The 18,436-nt window shown below is 42.2% G+C and overlaps 1 protein-coding gene across 4 annotated transcripts in view; it reads right to left on the bottom strand.

Moving 5' to 3' along the window:
- TBL1X (transducin beta like 1 X-linked) overlaps positions 1-18,436 on the bottom strand; it is a 284,080-nt gene that overhangs the window by 176,203 nt on the left and 89,441 nt on the right. For all 4 annotated transcript variants that reach the window (XM_037820716.1, XM_037820715.1, XM_037820714.1 and 1 more), the window contains one exon: positions 4,090-4,163. The gene's annotated coding sequence lies outside the window, so the exon portion shown is untranslated. The remainder of the gene's footprint in view (positions 1-4,089; positions 4,164-18,436) is intronic.

The raw sequence follows: 18,436 nt of genomic DNA, 5'->3' as shown, positions 1-18,436 counted from the left end.
ACAGGGCAGCCCTCTGGGATTTCGGCAACCACTTCGGTTACTTCTACTATCCTATGCTTTGGAAGCTGAAAAGAACAGAAAAGAGGGTGGAATAAAACTCATCTCAGAAGAAGAGTGATTCCTAAAACAGTTGGGAATTGTAAAAACAGCACACAGGGAAGTATATGAGGAAAGTTTTGGAATTGTATGTGTGGGTGCAATGTCATCTAACCACGGGCCTCCTGGAATAATTTCTATGCCTAAGGAGTAGACACAAGCCAGACAAAATGGATTTCATCTGAAAAATAATTCTTTGTAAACCTGATTAAAATAGGCATTAAGTAAAGGCCAAGATCTTTCTGTTACAGTCTTTTCTTGGGGGATTATTGTCATGTTGGGGTTCCATTAAAAACTGGTGACAAATACTGCATGACTCCTCTTTCATGATATATCCAGAGAATAGGCAAACTCATAGACACAAAGGAGATTAGAGGTTACTAGGGGCTGGGGGAGAGGGAATGGAGAGTTAGTGCTTACTGCGTACTGAGCTTCTGTCTGGGAATGACGGCAAAGTTTTGGAAATAGAGAACGGGGATGGCTGCACAACATTGTGGATGCAATTAATGCCACTAAACTGTTGTTCCAATTTCCTAATGCTGCTGTTTTACAAAACACCAGAAACAGATTGCCTTTTATAAAGGTGGTTTATTTGGTTACACAGTTATAGTCTGAAGTCCATAAAGTGTCCAAGATAAGGCATCAACAATTGGGCACCTTCACTGGAGCAAGGCCACTGGCATTTGAAAAACCTCTGTTAGCTGGGAAGGCATGTGGCTGACATCTGCCGATCCTGGGTTGTGTTCCAGCTCTTTTCTCAGTTCCTATGCATTCTTCAAATATGTTGCTCTTGGGGTGTTTGTCCTGTCTTAGCTTCTCCGGAGCAAAAGTCTGCTTTCAACGGCCGTCTTTAAAATGTCTCTCTAAGTTGCAGCTCTGAGGTTCTTCTGTTTGTGAGCTCCTTTACAAGACTCCAGTGAACTAATCAAAGCCCACGCTGAATGGGCAGGGCCACACCTCCATGGAAACATTCAATCAAGAGGTCACACCCTAACCAAAAGTGTTACTCATAGTGGGTCACATCTCCATGGAAACACTCAATCAGAGGGTTCCAACCTAATCAACACTAATACCTTTATCCTTACAAGATTGCATTAAAGAATATGGCTTTTTCTGGGGGACATACTGTATACAAACTGGTACAACTGTACCCTTAAAAATGGTTACCATGGCAAATTTTATGTAACATATATTTTCTCAAAATTAAAAACAATTGCTAATTATGTATTTGGGTGTCTCTAAGAGGGGGAAATTTGGAGAATTCTGTAATAACTCTTAGTAATTAGAATTGGAATTACTACTGACCATGAAAAAGCTCAAATACTGCAGATTATTTTCCTTTTTAGTAGACTGTACATTAAAGGAAGTTAAATTGATGCTTAGAAGTACACATAAGACTATGTTAGCAAAAATAAATTTGTAAATATAAAAATAGCATGGGAAAAACACAATTTAGAAATACAGTGTCAATGTTTGTATCATTATTCTTTTCTGAATTTATGATAATATTGAGACTAGGAGTTACTGTGCGTAGTCAAAAGGGTGAAATTCCTTAGTATGGTGCTTCATACCCAACAGGAACATTTGCTAAGCTACCCTGAAGAACAAGGATGATATTTTGTATATGCATAGCTTCTGGCCACACTCTATGCAAGCCCGCCTCCACAGTACTGACATCTGGGAGCAGATGTCCTATACACCGTAGGATGCATAGCAGCATCCCTGGCCTCAACCCACTAGATGCTAGTAGCATCCCTCCACCAAAGGACGACAACCAAAATTGTCTGAAGACATCAGCCAGATTTGGGGTTGGGGATTTGGGGAAGACAAAATTGTCCCTGTTGAAACCGCTGTCCTAAATCAATAAGAGAAATGTGAGAACTGCCCACATTTACCAAGAAAATCAAAAGGAAACACTAGGAAAAACAACACACTTTGATTTGTTTTAAGAGCCAGAACCAGTGAAAGATGTCAGAACCTGAAGAATTCTCCCATTGTTTTCAGGCACCTCCGAGGCCACTTTACAACAAGAATCCATAGCCAATTTCAAGAATTTCACCCTGCCCAAATACTTTAATTACAGCCCATTTGCTTCAAATTTCACCGTGAAGAAATCTACTAGTCTGCTGGTTGGGAAAAGAATCTTCTGAAAGTGGGTACACAGATATCCTCAGATCCCCTGTCTGCTTGGGTTCAAGGGGAAAGGGGGCTAAGCCCCAGCTTCTTCGGAGAGAGCAAGTTTCCAGATGAAGGAGAGGGACTGTTTTGGGCACTCAACATGTGCGTTTCGGGTGCTTGAGAAAGCAGCTGAAGAAAAATGTATGAAAGAACACTGAATAAATCCAAACTGCAGACTGGAAGGGAGTAAAGATGACCTGAACTGTTTCATCACACAGCATTGCATCAAGAATTTTTCCTGCCCTAGAGACCACAGAAAGCAATTGTTCTGTTGGATAATCCAGTAGGATTCAGGGTCTTTAAATCAACAAACAATGACTCAGAGGGTGACCGTGAAATTTTATCTTTTCTGAGTACAGCCTGGCCCCCCACCCTACGCCAATGGTGACTGTGGCGGCCCACCTTCCAATGACCTTTCTACCTTGACCAATTCAGCATGAAAACTCTCCACGCCCATCAGCATGGTGGACGTCCCCTTGTGACCCATGAGAGACCATTTTTTGGTCCTTAGAATTCCTGGTTGTGATCGATTCTCATGGGAAAGTCTGCAGACTCCTGGGCACAACTCCTCTCAGAGTGGTGGCTCATTCTGGTGACAACTACCGGGACCATTTGTAAACTTCTTGGATTTTTGAACAAAAAGGAATTGGAAAGAACTGGCCAACCATCTCAGTCACTTAGACCTCAGAAAGGACAGTCATCGGTATCAATTCAGAAAGCAGAAATAAAGTGTCAAGAAGTCAAGACTAAGCAAGCCAAGCACATAATGCCCTGCATGAATATAACACAGGCCCGAAGCAACACATCATGCATTTGGGGGTGCTCTAGATCCCCTGCTTAAGTCTTAGTCATTCCCAGGCTGTTAGGAGGGAAGGAGCAGGGGGGAAAGAACCAGGAGGGCAAGAGGGAGCCGGCATCAACTTGGCACCTTCAACTGTGCCCACAAGCTTTGACTGGCTCACTTTTTCACACAGCTCTAAGTCTTCCCCAAAGAACCAAAAAACAACGCACACATCTGCATATACTCCACAAATGCACCAGACATACTGGATTCAAAGAATGGTCATCCCAGAAATGGAAGACTTTTTTAGTGGTCTGAGAAGGATGTTTTGACTCAGGTGAGAATCAGGGCCCACTGCAAGCTGGGTGGACTGTGGCAGCCAAGATGGTGATGCCAGATCTCAGAAGGCTCTGTTGTACGTGAGCCTGCTCCTTGCTCCTTGGGCCATGGCCCACAGAGCCCCAGACTGCAGGACACCTGACCAGGGGCCACCCCACAGTCCACACCGCCTCAGGATGGTGCCCAAACAAGGTCTTTTAAGGAAAATACCGGCTGGCTTACTAGTCGTTACATGGCTGCCTGCAACTTCCAGATATATTCCGAGAAGAACAGTAAGACAAAGGGAGCCTATACCAGATAAAAGGGTTTAAAAAATGGATTTTGTTTTTATTTTTATAAATCAGCTTTCCAAGGAAAAATAAATACCTCAAATTTACATGGGAAAGAAGATCAGAAAGTATGCTTCCCTCAAAAGCACACACACTTTAATAATCGTCTCCATTTTTCTTTACTAAAATTTACATAGATTCTTCCACGAGATAAATAAAAAAAGAGTTTGTTATGAAGTGCTGATGAAGACATACAGCACTTTTTTGCTAGCAAAATCACCCCTAACAAGAAATCTTGAGTCATTCTGACAGTTTCCAGTACACAAAGCCAATACAGGAATATTTACATTTTAAGCCCCCAAATATGGAAGGGGCTGACAGGCTATTCATTATGTAATCAGAAATCCATTTTCCAGTTTCACTTACTCAGAGCCAAATGTAAGCAAATCCCTTCTTCTTTCCAGGGTTTATTTTTAGGTCTATTTTCTGTCTTCCGTTACCTGTTAATAAAAAAATAACCAGTATAAGACAAAAATTATCAATGAAGACATCCTGCAATCTATCTTCAGCCATTCCACAGCCAGGCAGACATCTAGGGGAGCAGAACTAGGAAGCTAGACTCGGACACATATTTCCACAACCATTTGTTGAATTTAAAGGCTTGAGTCTCTGTGAAAAGCATACACTGGGACTGTTCATACAGTCTGTTCAAAACTTTCATTACCCCTAAACGGATCATGATCACACGGCCAGGGAATTTCAGTAACTGAGAAACCTACCCTTTCTCCTACCTTCCCCTAACTGAACATGCAGGTATTCTGAATGCAAGGTGACTCAGCACGTTTTTAAGGATAACTTCACATCTGGCTCGTGGAAGATGAAATGGCTGTGCCAGATGCTGCAAGTCTCTGCTCTCATGGAACAGACCCAGCCTGGCCCTGGTGGGCTGCCCTGGGGGAGGGAAGTGGAGGGACAATCAGGGAATGCACGGCAGGGTGATTTAAGATGAGAGAATCAGTGCAAGTCCAGCTGGCAGGGGTCGGGGCAGAGCTCTTGCTGGGTGGGGGTGGTGTTGAACAGCGGCAGGAGAGGCGGGTGGAGGACACGGCACTGCCGGTGCTCATGCTGAGAAGGACCATAGAACATGCAAGGTCAACAGGCTGGACCACGCAAGCCAGGGGGTGGCTGGTCCCAGATCACGAAGGATTCTACAGCCCAGAAGGAGTTTGAGCACATGTGTGTCCCAATACACCCTACTTTTCACACCGCACCAGGCTCACCAAAAAAAAAAAAATATGTTCATGCCCCTTTCTGCAGAAAAACCCTACAGTGACACTCCTGTTCACCCCTCCTAAAGGAACATGGGGATTCCTAAGGTTTCCCATTGGGACTGGAGTCTAGGTTTCCCCCCAAGACAGCCAACTGCCAAAGACACTCCGAAAGTCCCTACCCACAAAGAAAGGCCATCTCTGAAAAAGAGGAAATGCAGAGCAACCATGGGACAGGGGCTCATACAGGTGCAAGCAGTAGGGACAAGCTGGAGAGGAACACAGGGAATCCTGATACATGGTGGTGACAAGACCAAGAGCTCTGTGAATGGACTGGAAGTGTGGGGGTAGGAAAATAGAACTCCTGGGTTTGAAGTGTGAGTGACTCCTTGGAACGTACTGCCACTTTCAGGGATGTAGGAAGACCAAGAAGAGGAAAATCAAGATTTTTTTTTTTTAATGTGTTAGGTTTGAGATACACATTTGATCTCCAAGTAGGTGACTGCACGGGTCTGCAGCAGGCAGGTCAGGTCAGATGACGCTTATGGAGGAAAGTTTGGGGATTGTGCACAGGTGATCTTTAAAGCTGGAGCCTGGATGAGAGCACCTAAAGCAGGGTTTCTCCACCAGGCACTATGGACATGGGGGCAGGAGAGCTCTTTGTGGTGGGGGCTGCTTGTGCATTGCAGATGTTTAGCAGCATCTCTGGCCTCTACCTACTAGATGCCAGGAGCATCACCACCACTGTGGATGCGACAATCGTCAATGTCTCTAGACGTGGTCACAAGGCCTTTGGAGACAACATCGCCCCCACTGAGAACCACTGCTCCAAGCACTGTAACTGGAGAGAGGAGAGCTGAGGAATGAAAACCGAGGCACACCAACAACGAGCGACTCAAGAGAGAGGAAGGAGCCAACCAGTAAGACAGAGAAGGAACGCCTAGAGAAGTAGGAGGACTTCCAGAAGAGTGTGGTATCCCTTGGTATCTAGTGAGAGACATGTCTCAAAAAGCGGGGAGCAATGCTAGGACAACTAGGTGCAAAAGAATGAAGATGTACTCCTACCTCACGCCATACACAAAAATTAACTTAAAACAGAGCAATGACCTAAATATAAGAGCTAAAACTATAAAATCCTTAGGAGAAAACATTGAGAAATATCTTGACCTTGTATTAGCAATGGATTCTTAGACTTTACACACACACCCCCAAAAAACCAACCAACAAAACAATAAATTAAACTTCATTAAATTTAAGAACTTGTGCATCATAGAAGCTAGCAAGAAAGTGAAAAGACAAACTATAGAATGAGAAAATATTTAGAAGGCATATATCTGATAAGGGTTTAAGGTCCAGAATATATAAAGAAGTTCTGCAACTCAACCACAAAAAAAACCAAACAACCCAATTTTAAAATGGGCAAAGGACTTGCATGCACATTTCTTCAAAGAAGATACACAAATGGGCATAAGCACATGAAAAGATGTTCAACATCATTCATCATTAGGGAAATGCAAAGCAAAACACAATGAGATACCATTTCACACCCACTAGGATGTCTATAATATAATAATATTTTTTTTAAAAATTGAACATAAGTGTTGGTGAGGATGTGGGGAAATTGAAACCCTTATACATTGCTGGTGGGGACATAAAATGGTATAGCCACTGTGGAAAACAGTTTGGCAGATCCTCAAAAAATTAAACACAGAATTCATATTCCACTCCCAGGTATATACCCCAAGGAATTGAAAACAGGGACTCAAACAGATTTTTGTACGCCAATATTCAAAGCAGCACTATTTACAAAATCTAAAAGGTGGAAACAACCCAAATGAATGAATGGATACACGAACTGTGGTACACCCACACAATGGAATATTATTCAGCCATAAAAAGGAAGGAAGCCCGGATACATGTACGAAATGGATGAGCCTTGAAAACAGTCTGTGACAGGAGGCAGGGAATGGGAAGGACTGTTTACTGGTTCAAGGTGATGAAAATGTTGTGGAACTAGAGGTGGTAGCTGCACAACATTGTGAATACACCAATGCCACTAACTGTTCACCTTTAAACAATTAATTGTACACTGTATGAATTTCATCTCATTTAACAACAATAACAATAAAAACATGGTATGGGAAGATCTCTGAGGCAGGAATTTTTGCCAAAAGCAGAAATAAAAAACAAAATACCTCTGGCAACACACATACCAGGGAGTTGAATACCCATGAACTGCTGCCAAGAGGCCCAGTTTGCAGTCCCCACACATCAGCTCGGACGGGAACGGGGAGGCAGATGCTCAGAGCTCATCTACAAAGCCAAGTGCCTGGGTCCAACGTGAACGCTGCCTGTGGACAGGGCTCGGGTCACACTGGCCTTTGAATGCTCCCCAGTTCCAAGTTCCCGACACTGGTAAAATGTGCTTGTACTTCACACTTCCTTTGAAGAGAATAACGTCCTCTTCTCTGTGCACCCTAGTCTGAGCGGTGGCAATCTAAAAAGGCTTCATGGAGGAAGTACACCCAAGTTCGTGCATGACGTCAGGCAAGGAGGAGAAGGGATGGCAGCTGCATGTATTCTGTATTCTCCAGTCAATGAAGGAGGGCAAGGGAGAAGGGGGGCCCTGCAGGTTTCCAAAACTCTAGGGTGTTGCTCTACAGATGCCTGGAAAAGAGGAGGCTGAGTGGAGAGTACCAGAAGCACAGATGGTGGACAGGGGTGTTGCCCGCTCCAGCAGGGGACAAGGAGACACCACTTGGGGGAGCTGGCTCTGCAGGCAGCACACCCCCCAGTACCCAACAAGCCGCAGCGTTCCACACAAGTAGGAGCCAGGGGCGCCCTTGCTGGGCCAGGCGTGAATCTTCCATCTGCTGAAGGATGAGGGGGCTGGGGGCCGATCTCAGGGGAGGGGCCGGGGCCATGAGGGGCTCGGGACAGTGGCACAGTTCTCAGCAGAGACCAACTTCACTGTTGATCACCAGGTTACGCAGAGTTGCACTGGGGGTGCAGCTAGGCCAAATATCTGCCCAGACCCCAGGAGCTGTGAGCCCAGAGCCCACTGCTGTCCTGACCTGCCCCTGGGTCGTCTGACCACCCCTCCCCCAAAAGAGACAGGACAATCAGGAATTGGGGTAAATGAGGCCCTCATAAAAAGACAAGAGCAGAAACAAACCAGGAATAAGAAAGAGCATCCCAGCCCCCACTTCTCTCCTAATTAACGATAACAAAATCTCTCTGGACCAGAGTTCCATCAGCTGTGAAATTAAAGTATTTAAATTATTTATGAGGTTTCATCCCCATCAAAAAAATCTGTGGAACTATTTTCCCGTTTGACTTGCTTTGTAAATTCTTTGGAGAAAACACTTACAATGAACTGAACCAAGAATCTGCAAAAGGATGGCTGAGGGAGGGGGTGGGGGGGAAATGTATGTTTCTGTCCTGGAGCCAACTGAACACTGAAACATAGACAAAGGGTGCAGTATCTGGCCAGAGTTGCCATAATGATTAGCATTTCTACTTCAGAGAAATGCAAGTTGCACTGTCATGAAAATAACACAAAAAAGTCTAAAATGTTTTCAGAATCCAATAAACATGACAGAGAAACTGCGGTTTCCTCTGGATTCCTTCTTTTTTTAGCAAGCCCCAGAGCCATGTGTGCAGATGGGTGCTGGCATGAGAAGCAGGGGCATTAGAGAGCCAGAGAATTTAAACCACTTCATTCCCTAAGGGGACTCAAGTAATGACGCTGTTTTCCTGTAGTACCATTATTTAAAAGAATTGTTATATTTTGGAATGATTCATTCACTCAGTGTTTAAATCTGGAAATCAGTCGTTTCCAAATGGGGTTGACTGTTCCCAGGGGACATGTGACACACCGTGGGTGGGAGTGGGGGGAGGAGGGTCCTGCTGGCATCCTGGGTGGAGAGGCTGGGATGCTGATCAACATTCCGCACGCGCAGGGCAGCCCTCCACAACCAAAACATCAACAGTGCTGAGGCGGAGAAACCTTGCTTTAAACCATATCAACATTTCTGTGAGTTTAAAAAAGGTATACCCTATTTACTTTCATTCCCCAAACCATTTTTTATTCTTTTCCAATGTAATAACTGTGCACAGTTTAAAAAAGCATTGGTGAGGCAAAGGCTCCTCTTTTAAATTACAAGCCTTTTAATACCATATATCCCTAATTCCACTTCCCAAAGCAATAACTTTCAAATCTTAGAACTGTTTTTCAACAGCATTGACTTCCATGTTTATAAATAATCTGCTTATAACATTCCCTTGATAAATCAATTTTAGATATTACTTATTGATTTTCTAATATATAGGCAATTTTTTTTTTTGGATTTTTACAATTCGCACTCACTCCTGCACTTACCTTCCCTCACATTTTCCCATGAGTCTTATAAAATAATTTTTAGTTAAATCTACACTCCATACTTTTGACAATGGAATGGGCATTGCTGAACAAGCAGTATACAATGATTATGACTTCTTTCTTATACAACTTTTGGGTTTTCCTGGAGTTATTAGTTGCCTCTGTTTTGATTTGCTTCATTTTCTTCATGACCCTTGATAATTCTTTGAACACTCCAACAATCCTTCAATACAACTTTTTAAATGGTCAAGATTCTCAGGTGGTCTGTGTGAGAATTAGATTAAGTTTAGCTTTCACACAGGGTGGGGGCAGCTCGGGGGAATGGCAGAGGGTTAAGAAGCCAAGCTGTAATCGGTGGCCGGTCCTCCTGTTTATCTGCCCACTATCCTTGCAAGGTGGAGACTCTGGGAGATAGGGTCGAGTTTCCTAAAATAGCCTCATAACTTGTTACCAAACTAGCTCAGATTGGCTCTGAAGTTAAAGAACAAAGGAAAGAGGCCACTTAAGCATAGAAGTGGTGTCACTGCCTTATATGGGCATAACAGTTATAGTGAGGGGTGGAGACTTGTTTCAAATGTTTCCTGTCTCAAATGTTTCAAATTCACAGGAGAGACTTATTTTGAATGTTTCCATTTTGCCTGCTGAATGTTTCAAATTTGAGCGGGTTAGGCCTGTGGAATAGGCTGTAACCTCTGGAGTATCCAGCCAATGGAGAAACAGGGGAGGGACTTGCATGTTAGGCTTAGGGCATAAATAGTACTGTGTTCAATTGTTCTGGGCGCCAACTACCACATTTTGGTTGCGCGCCTGTTCTTGCAAGATCGTGAATAAATTCTTTTCTTCTCCACAATCGGCTGAGCGTTTATTCCCTTTTAGGTATAGTGCTTGTTTCTCACAGTCTGTTGGTTCCATGTCCTTATGCCTTCCTCCCCATCCACCCCACAAATCCCAGACCTCCTGCTGAAACTTCGTGTCCTGCTCCAGTCAATACCGGTCAGATTTAGACCCACTACAGCACTGCTGCCCTCAAATATCAACAAGCTGAGCATGACTTCGGCCTTTTTCTGTTTTCTGGATCTTGAATCTTTCCCTCTCTTGGTGAACTCCCTCATTTGGTGGGGCACATTCTCCAGTAGCCGGGAAGTAAGGTATGGATGTTAATTTTTACTCCATTAAATTTTCTAAGATCCTGAATGTGTTCAAATTACCCTACCCTATCCTTGACTGACAATTGATGGAACAATGTCTTCAAAATTCTTCATGAAAATTATTTTCATAGAATTCTACATTCAATCTGTTTCCTAATTTCCAGTGTCGCTGATAAAAAATCTGATGCCATTCTGACTCCAAATCCTTCATGTGACTTTTTTTAAAATCCATAGACATGCTTAGATACTGCCTTTACCTCCAGTGTTCTAAAATGCCATGATGGTGACCCCTGATGTAGTAAATTTTCATATAGTTATTTTTATTCACTATTTAGACACTTGGTATAAAATTTCCCTTTTCTTCAGATTTGAGAAATATTTTTTCTCTCTCCCTGATTATTCTTATTAGGCAAATGTCTGAATAACCACAGCTCATCTCTGCAATGGAACTTTCTGCAAGGACGGAAATTTATAACTGCACTGTTCAGAAAGGTAGCTACTTGCCACATGTAGCTTCTGAGCACTTCAAATGTGGATAGTGCAACCAGGAAACTGAATTTTAAATTTTATTTCATTTTCATTTATCTACATTTAAACAGTCACAGGTGGCTAGTGGCTACTGTACTGGACGGAACAAATCTAATGATTATGACAAAAAAAAAAAAAAAAAAAGACACAAACAGGAGAAGCGGTGACCTTAGTGCCAACTCTAAGTTGATATTAGCCAACTCTAAGATGAACTTAAGCACTGGTTCAGAAGAAAAAAATGAGTATAATTTCTAAATCCCCACCATTATTATATTCAACATCAGGAACTCTGGTTTAATTTCTTAAGGGCTCCTTCCTTGCAAGAATTCAAGGACACAGGACATTTCAGATGGTTCTCACACAAGCAATGACATCCCTTTGTATGGAAGGATGGGTGTTATCACCCCCAATGTATAAATGGAGCAAAGGCGGACCCACATGCCCCTCGTTTCCCCCAGAGGAGGTTCTAAGGTACCTAACAAAACAGGAATTTGTATCACAGTTACGACATTCCAGGTATAAAGCAGAAGCAAAACATTAAAAGCAAGAAAACAGAAGAAACAGACAAGGCACCTGCCAAGTCCCTAATGCAACTCCTTTGCACTGGGGGACCCCTCCACCACCCCTGCAGGTGGGTGTAGAACACATTTCTTTCCGCAACCTTTGGTTTGAGAAATGCGACTTCTGAACACTGGGTGCTCCAGGCAATAGAAACTAGAAAGGCATACCAGGGGTTTTCTGTGCATTCATTCATTCAACAAATACCACAGACACAACGAAACATAACCCAGGCACTCCACAATCACCTAGACAAAAAACAGAACAAAACCAAACCACGAAGTCCCATGCAGCCACTACAAAGCATGTGAACACACTGTTCTATGTGAATTTCTGGGAACCACTTTTCATTAAAGCTTAGCCCCCAGGAGACGACAAGCATGTAATAACTGTGTCCAAAAAAATAAATAAATAAATAAAGAGCAGGCTCAAAACAAAAAGAAAGTCATTACTTTTTTCCAACTATAAAGGAAATTTAACATACAAGTGCCATATCCAGAGGTAAATATTCAGGAAGAATCATCCATTTTTTATTCAAGGATCAATGAAAAAACAAATTTTCTTAGCCTACTCTTCAGATAAATCATTTAATAGCCATTAATTTGTGCAAAATATGAAGCTGTATTAAACTCGTAGGTTTTACAAGTTCAATGTAGAAGTATGAGCTATTAAAAGAAGGAAAAAAAGAAGACAGTAAACAGAAACTCTTGACTTATTCTTTGATGTATTTTGAAGTTTCATGTTTGTAGAACTGGCAAAAATCAACATTTCCAAACTCATGTTGATGTATATGAAAGTATATGTATAATATACAAATATGTCATTTACTGATCATCCCCAATTCAATCTAAGGAATGCCAAATAAATTCCACATACAAAGACCAAGATATAATTTCTCCTATGAAAATCCAGAACAAGATAAGGTAATCACATTGCCCAATTGAGCTTCTAATTATATAAACCATCCCAAGTTAATATGGTGGGGGACCAGGGGACCTAGAAGATACTTTAATAAGCTGGGAGTCCCACAATATTTATTTTAAAACATTTATCATTAATTTAAATTCAAGTGTTGGAGTACATTTTATTAAGGGGCATGAAACTAATTTTTGGCGAGAGAAAAAGAATCCCATTATTTAAAGATAATTTATTAAAGATCAGAATAATATTGTCTTTCTTATTCAGCAAAATTGACAACCAACAGTAATTCAAATATCTCCCCAGATACAACAGCAAACTTGATAAACAAAATCCTCATGTGATAGAAACAGTTTTTGGTTTACAGATAATATAGTGCATCATGAAGTAAAAAAGAATTCAAATTAATCCATCTCCTAAAGCACTGTCTCCACAATTGGCAATGAGCATTATGCATATTTTTAAATGTAATTGTCAAGCACATTATTTATTCCCTGAAATTATGATAAAAGTTTCTGAGCACCACATGGTTGTGGTATTCATGTTTCAAAGTTTCTATAATTTCCAAAAATACATTTGACTACTGCCTCATATGGAAAGGTCAACTGTACTGTCTGCAATTCCATTTAATAATTCAGCAAACAAATCCCTCTGAAAAACAAATACACTCAATACTTTCCTCCGCCAATCACCAAATTCAACCATTTACTTACGTAAATACCTAAAACTTAGGACACCAATGTCCACAAAAAAGGAAAAACTTATCAGCTAATTCAAGAACTGTGTATTACATGCTTGCACACACATACACTTGTTTCTATTCAAGCATCACCACCCTATTTAGGACATTAGAAAGAACTACTATTGTTATTTCCTATGTATGAATTTTATAGGCTTAACTTTTACCCCAGAGAACCACAGGTATATGCCCTTCATGGCAGAAGAAATTACAACTCAAAGAGGATTACCTTTGAAAACTGAAGTATAGAGGGACAATTCATCAATAGACCCAGGTCAAGATGGCGCCCGTCACTTTCATCTTCTCCATCCAGAGGTGGCTCCTCTGACTTCAGAGCTCTTCAAGGTCCCCCTTGTGCTTTTCAAGTTAGCCTGGTTGAGCTGGGGAAACAGCCTCCCGACTCCTTCCTTCCTCTTTACTCTACCAGCAAACAAACAAGACTCCCATACAAGTACACTGGAGTTTTACTACCCTGAAAAAGGCTGTAGAGCCACTGTAAGGAAGGGACACAGATCATCCAACTTTCAGATTCTTACCCCTTTTGAAATAGGTGACTTCAAAACAACAAAATTTGAAGTCCTAGTCTTGTCTAGAAAAGGAAATGAAAGAACAGTCAAATTCAGTAATGTGGAGGTGGTAGGTCACTGGGAATTCTGCTGTTGGTTACAGAGGGTCAGTCCTTCCCCCAAGCCTTCACACCAGTAATTTTTCAACTGGGAGTGACTGTGTCCCTCAAGGGATATTTGCCAAAGTCTGGAAGCATTTTTGGTTGTCACAACTGGGAGTGGGAGTCCTACTGGCATCTAGAGGGTAAAGGCCAGGATGCTGCTACACATCCTACAACGCACAGGTCAGCCCGCGGAACAACTGCCTCCATAAGAGCCACGTAATTCAACAGGAGTTATGGGTCTCCTTTTGGGCAGTGGAAAGAGCTGAGATGACAGATTATACAGGTGATTTCTAAAGATACCAGAGCAGAGATGACAAAGAGGAATATTCTGTCAGCAAGCCCCAGCACTGAGCTTCGTGAATCTCTCTCCAGTCCACCACCGCTTCACAAACACCGCAGTCTGTCTGGGGAGGACCCCATCTTTTGCTCAGGCTATTAGCAATGTCTCCGACCCGGCTTTGTGTCCTCCAGTATCATTTCCTCTCCGAGAGTCCCGTATGTCCAAGTCACAGATGTTATGGGGTGGAGGCTACCATTCATACATGGCAAGAGCAGAGAACCTGCCTGGCACACAGCGAGCACTCTAACAATACTGACCACAAATATGTTGGTCGCTGCAGCCCAGAGACTTGGGAAACAGCACACAGCCAGGCACACGTGGGCCTTGGCACTTAGGGGATGTGTGGCCTTAGACGAGACCCTGTGAGTCTTCTAGATCTCTTTTCACCATAAAAACGGGGTGAATGATCTGGACAAGCCATGGCTGTTAGTTAGAACAGAGATATTATAAGTAAAACACATAGCAGAGCTCCTCACTCATCCAAGCCATAAACTGGACACCATTATTATCAGCCATGATGATCAGAAATCAACCAAGGAACGGGACAGATCCCAGAAAGTGGTTCCACCCCTTTTTATAAATTGAGAAACAAACAGCAATTCATTCTACACTAATCCTTTACTGCTGTTTAGTGTGAAGCATTTAAGTACCTTTATTTCCATACCTTATTTTTAGTTCCTATTTCAAGTTATGAGGCATATTCAAGGCTAGCGGGTCCTATATTCAACGGAGGGAGTCACTCCACAACTCTTAAGGTGATGTAAAGAATTTCTGCCACCTTCAATGTACCTCTAACCCCAAGGATTTATTAAACAAAAAAATTGTCTCCAGTAAAGTTCAGTGATTCAGAAGTTTTGTTAAGCATTATGAATTGCTTTCTTTAAGAAAATGATTTTAAAGAACTCTAATTTCAGACTTTAAAAGCCTAGAAAGCTTTACCTAAGGTCTGCTCAACCAGCTGCTTTTACTCTAGTCTTCATGGTACTAAATTTGGAAATAAACTTTGTCCCTATGTACTTCAAAAGAAGGTGGCTAGATTAAAACAAGATGCCACTAACATGGCTGAATTCGAAAGCTACTGTGAGTCAATGACCACCAGGAAGACAGCACTCTCATTTCACTAAAGTACTTAATAATCCCTCAACCAGGAAAAGAAAGAGTTGAGGGGACTTCCAAAAGAACATACAAAATAGCAAAAATAACATAACTGGGGAAATCAGGACAAAGAGAAGATAATGGCAGGGAAAATGAGACAAAACTGAGAGATGAGGGGCACAAAAATAGTTTATCTGCTGCTACAACTTGACATCTCTTCAATGGGAAAAATGAATATGATTCTGAGTTTCCTAGACATCTACTCAAAGAAAGAAATGTGAGTAGATGCTTGATTTACAGCACCTACAAGTATAATAAACACACCTTCTTGAGTTTGATGCACACGCAAAACTTCTCCCACAGATCCCCAGAGAGAGGACAGCATGGACTATGTGCACTGTTCTCTTCTCAGGAAATGTGCAGGAAGCTTCATGGGGCCGGTTGTTAAAATAACCCTCAATGTTGGACAACTGTGCAGCACCAAAGGAGAGCTAAGTAAATCCGATTTGTGAGCGCACACACAGACCTCCCTGTACTCCAGCTTACTCCAAGGCTACATCTTAGACACTCTCCAAATCCCCACTGGACTGTGGGTCTCTTGGGTTGCAGAAACACTTTGCAGAATATTGTAAACATATTTCAGTGCCAATAAATATAGCTTCTACAGTATCATTTTTAATGGTTGCCTAGTAACCCATTATACAGCTAGATTATACTCTATTAACCCATCTTTCACCATTGCATGCAATTCCTTGCTATTGTAAAGTTCCAACAAACAATGAGAATCATTTTTAAATGTCAAAAAATTGTGTAGACCACCTGCATAAAAAAGATAGCTGCAATTTTATTATCTAATATTTGAAGGAAAAAATATCTCATGGAAAGAATACATAATGGCTATAAATTCAATGGTGCCTTTAAAATAACTTGTTTTTATTCATCACATCATGTGTAAAGGTATTTGAAAAACACCTTTTTAAGTTCATAAACCATGCCTGGTATTTGCATGAACAACTTTCAGATTCCCTGAGAAACAGTTACAAAGTACCTTTCATTAACCCCTTTTTAGAAATTTCAGCTGAGGATTTCATTTTTGGTTTTAGATAGGAAAAAAACAATGTGCCTAGTTACAACTTGTATTTCGGTACAGCAATGTGTTCAGTAAAAACCCAAGGACCAGGGGCAAAAACCTTCTACTGTGTTCGGTTGGTTCCCAATGAGCCCACCTTTCTTGACTCGGAGCCATTGTTTCTCATTTTTTAAAAAGGGTTGGAACCACTTTCTGGGATCCATCCCGTTCCTTGGTTGATTTCTGATCATCATGGCTGATAATAATGGCCTCCAGTTTATGGCTTGGATGAGTGAGGAGCTCTGCTATGTGTTTTACTTATAATATCTCTGTTCTAACTAACAACCAGCTTCACACCCTCTCCCCCAAACTATTCATGAGTGCTGAGTTCTCCTTCAGGTCTGAATTTGAACCCCACTGCCCCCGAGAGGCAGTCCCCGATTCCTCCAGACCTAGCACCCAATCCTACAGCAGGCGGTGGTAGGCAGCCTTCTAAGATGCACCCCAATGGCCCCCTCCAGCATTCATGCCCTTCTCCTTGAATTAAACCTAGTAAACCTGCTTATAACCAAAAGAATACAGTGAAAGTGACATGGCTTCTGTCTTGCTAACCAACTCCATCTTTGGGCTTCATGGAATGCATGTTTTGATAAAAGCAGCTGCTCTGTTGGAGGCCCACGTGCTGGGAATTGAATCCTGCCAACACTAGGTGAGTGAGCTTGGAAGCCAACCCTCCCCCAGCTGAGCCTTCAGATGAGGCTGCAGCCCCAGCTGACACCCTGACAGCAGACAGTAAGAAACCCTGATGCACAGGGCGTGGCAAAGCCACACTTGAATTCCTAACTCACAACAACTTTACAATAATGATAATATTATTGTCTAATAATAAGAAATGTGTCCTTCTTAGCTGAGAAGTTTTGGGAGTGATTTGTTATGTAGCAATAGATAACCAATACACATGCCGTATTTCTCCATGGTTCAACTTTATAGAATTAAATTTATTTAACTGATTTTCTAAATAGGCATTTATTTACTATTGTTCTCCCCTGGATGATAAGATCCACAATGGTAGGTATGGGTCTGTTTTGTTCCCCATTTTGAACACCTGCTTGACACGTAGGGAACAGTAAACCAATAGTTGTGTTTGTCTGACAATTCATGAATCAAGTTTGATTAAAAGGCACATGTACCCAGTGCTCTAAGATTCAGGAAGTAGTTGCTAGCCAAACTGAAAGTTATTTTTCCTTTACTCTATTGCCAATTTGGCCCTTGAGACCTAAGAACAAGTCAGCAAGTCAGCTCCAGCTGAGAAACATCGCTTTTTCAAACTGGTGACTAACCCACAGGATTACAGTGGTAACAGGGTGAACACTTGCTTCCTTGAGATGACCCTGGTTGATTCCAACTGTGCCAGCGTCATTATTACTAGGCCCCTTCTCTCTCAAAATGTCTCAAACTAGATGATGCATTATAGGCCACCCGAGATACTAGAGACGCACCAACATCCAAGATGGCCTAGGCTCCAGAATGGCAAGCTACGAGTGTCAAGGTCCCAGAGCACAAAGCAGCAGCTAGTTATTAAAACTGGAGATCCAAGCGTGGCTGAGTTGACGGAAACAGCCCGACATTAGAGACGTGTGAACAATCAAAGGAAGTTTCCTACATTTGCTGCTTGAAATGATCAAAAACTTCCCCGTCAACCAATGCAATGTTCATGCCTCACCCTTCCAACTTCTCAGGAAACACCTTGAATTCCTGTTCCCAACCCCCTCCTACACTGGTTCACTTAAAGCCCACACAGCCAGGTGGAGGATGTCCAGAACAATCAAGGTGGACTGGAAGCTCCATGAAGGGAAGGGACCACAGCTGCCTTTTGCTCATCAGCGCCTGGAAAGTAGTGGCCACTCCACGATTATCTGTTGAACGAGTTACTGTTTTTCTTTTTTTTTTTTAACTACTCTTTTCTTGGATCATTTCTCATGTTCCTCATCCTTGCCATCAAATGTAGGCAATCCCTTTCCCCTCTAGCCTCATTCCCTTGTAATGTTGCCCAGTGGCT

Source organism: Choloepus didactylus, chromosome X (genome assembly GCF_015220235.1).
Source record: "Choloepus didactylus isolate mChoDid1 chromosome X, mChoDid1.pri, whole genome shotgun sequence".
In the NCBI taxonomy this organism is placed as follows: domain Eukaryota; kingdom Metazoa; phylum Chordata; class Mammalia; order Pilosa; family Megalonychidae; genus Choloepus; species Choloepus didactylus.
Note: the sequence above shows the minus strand (reverse complement) of the source record. Positions and strands in the feature narration are given on the sequence as shown.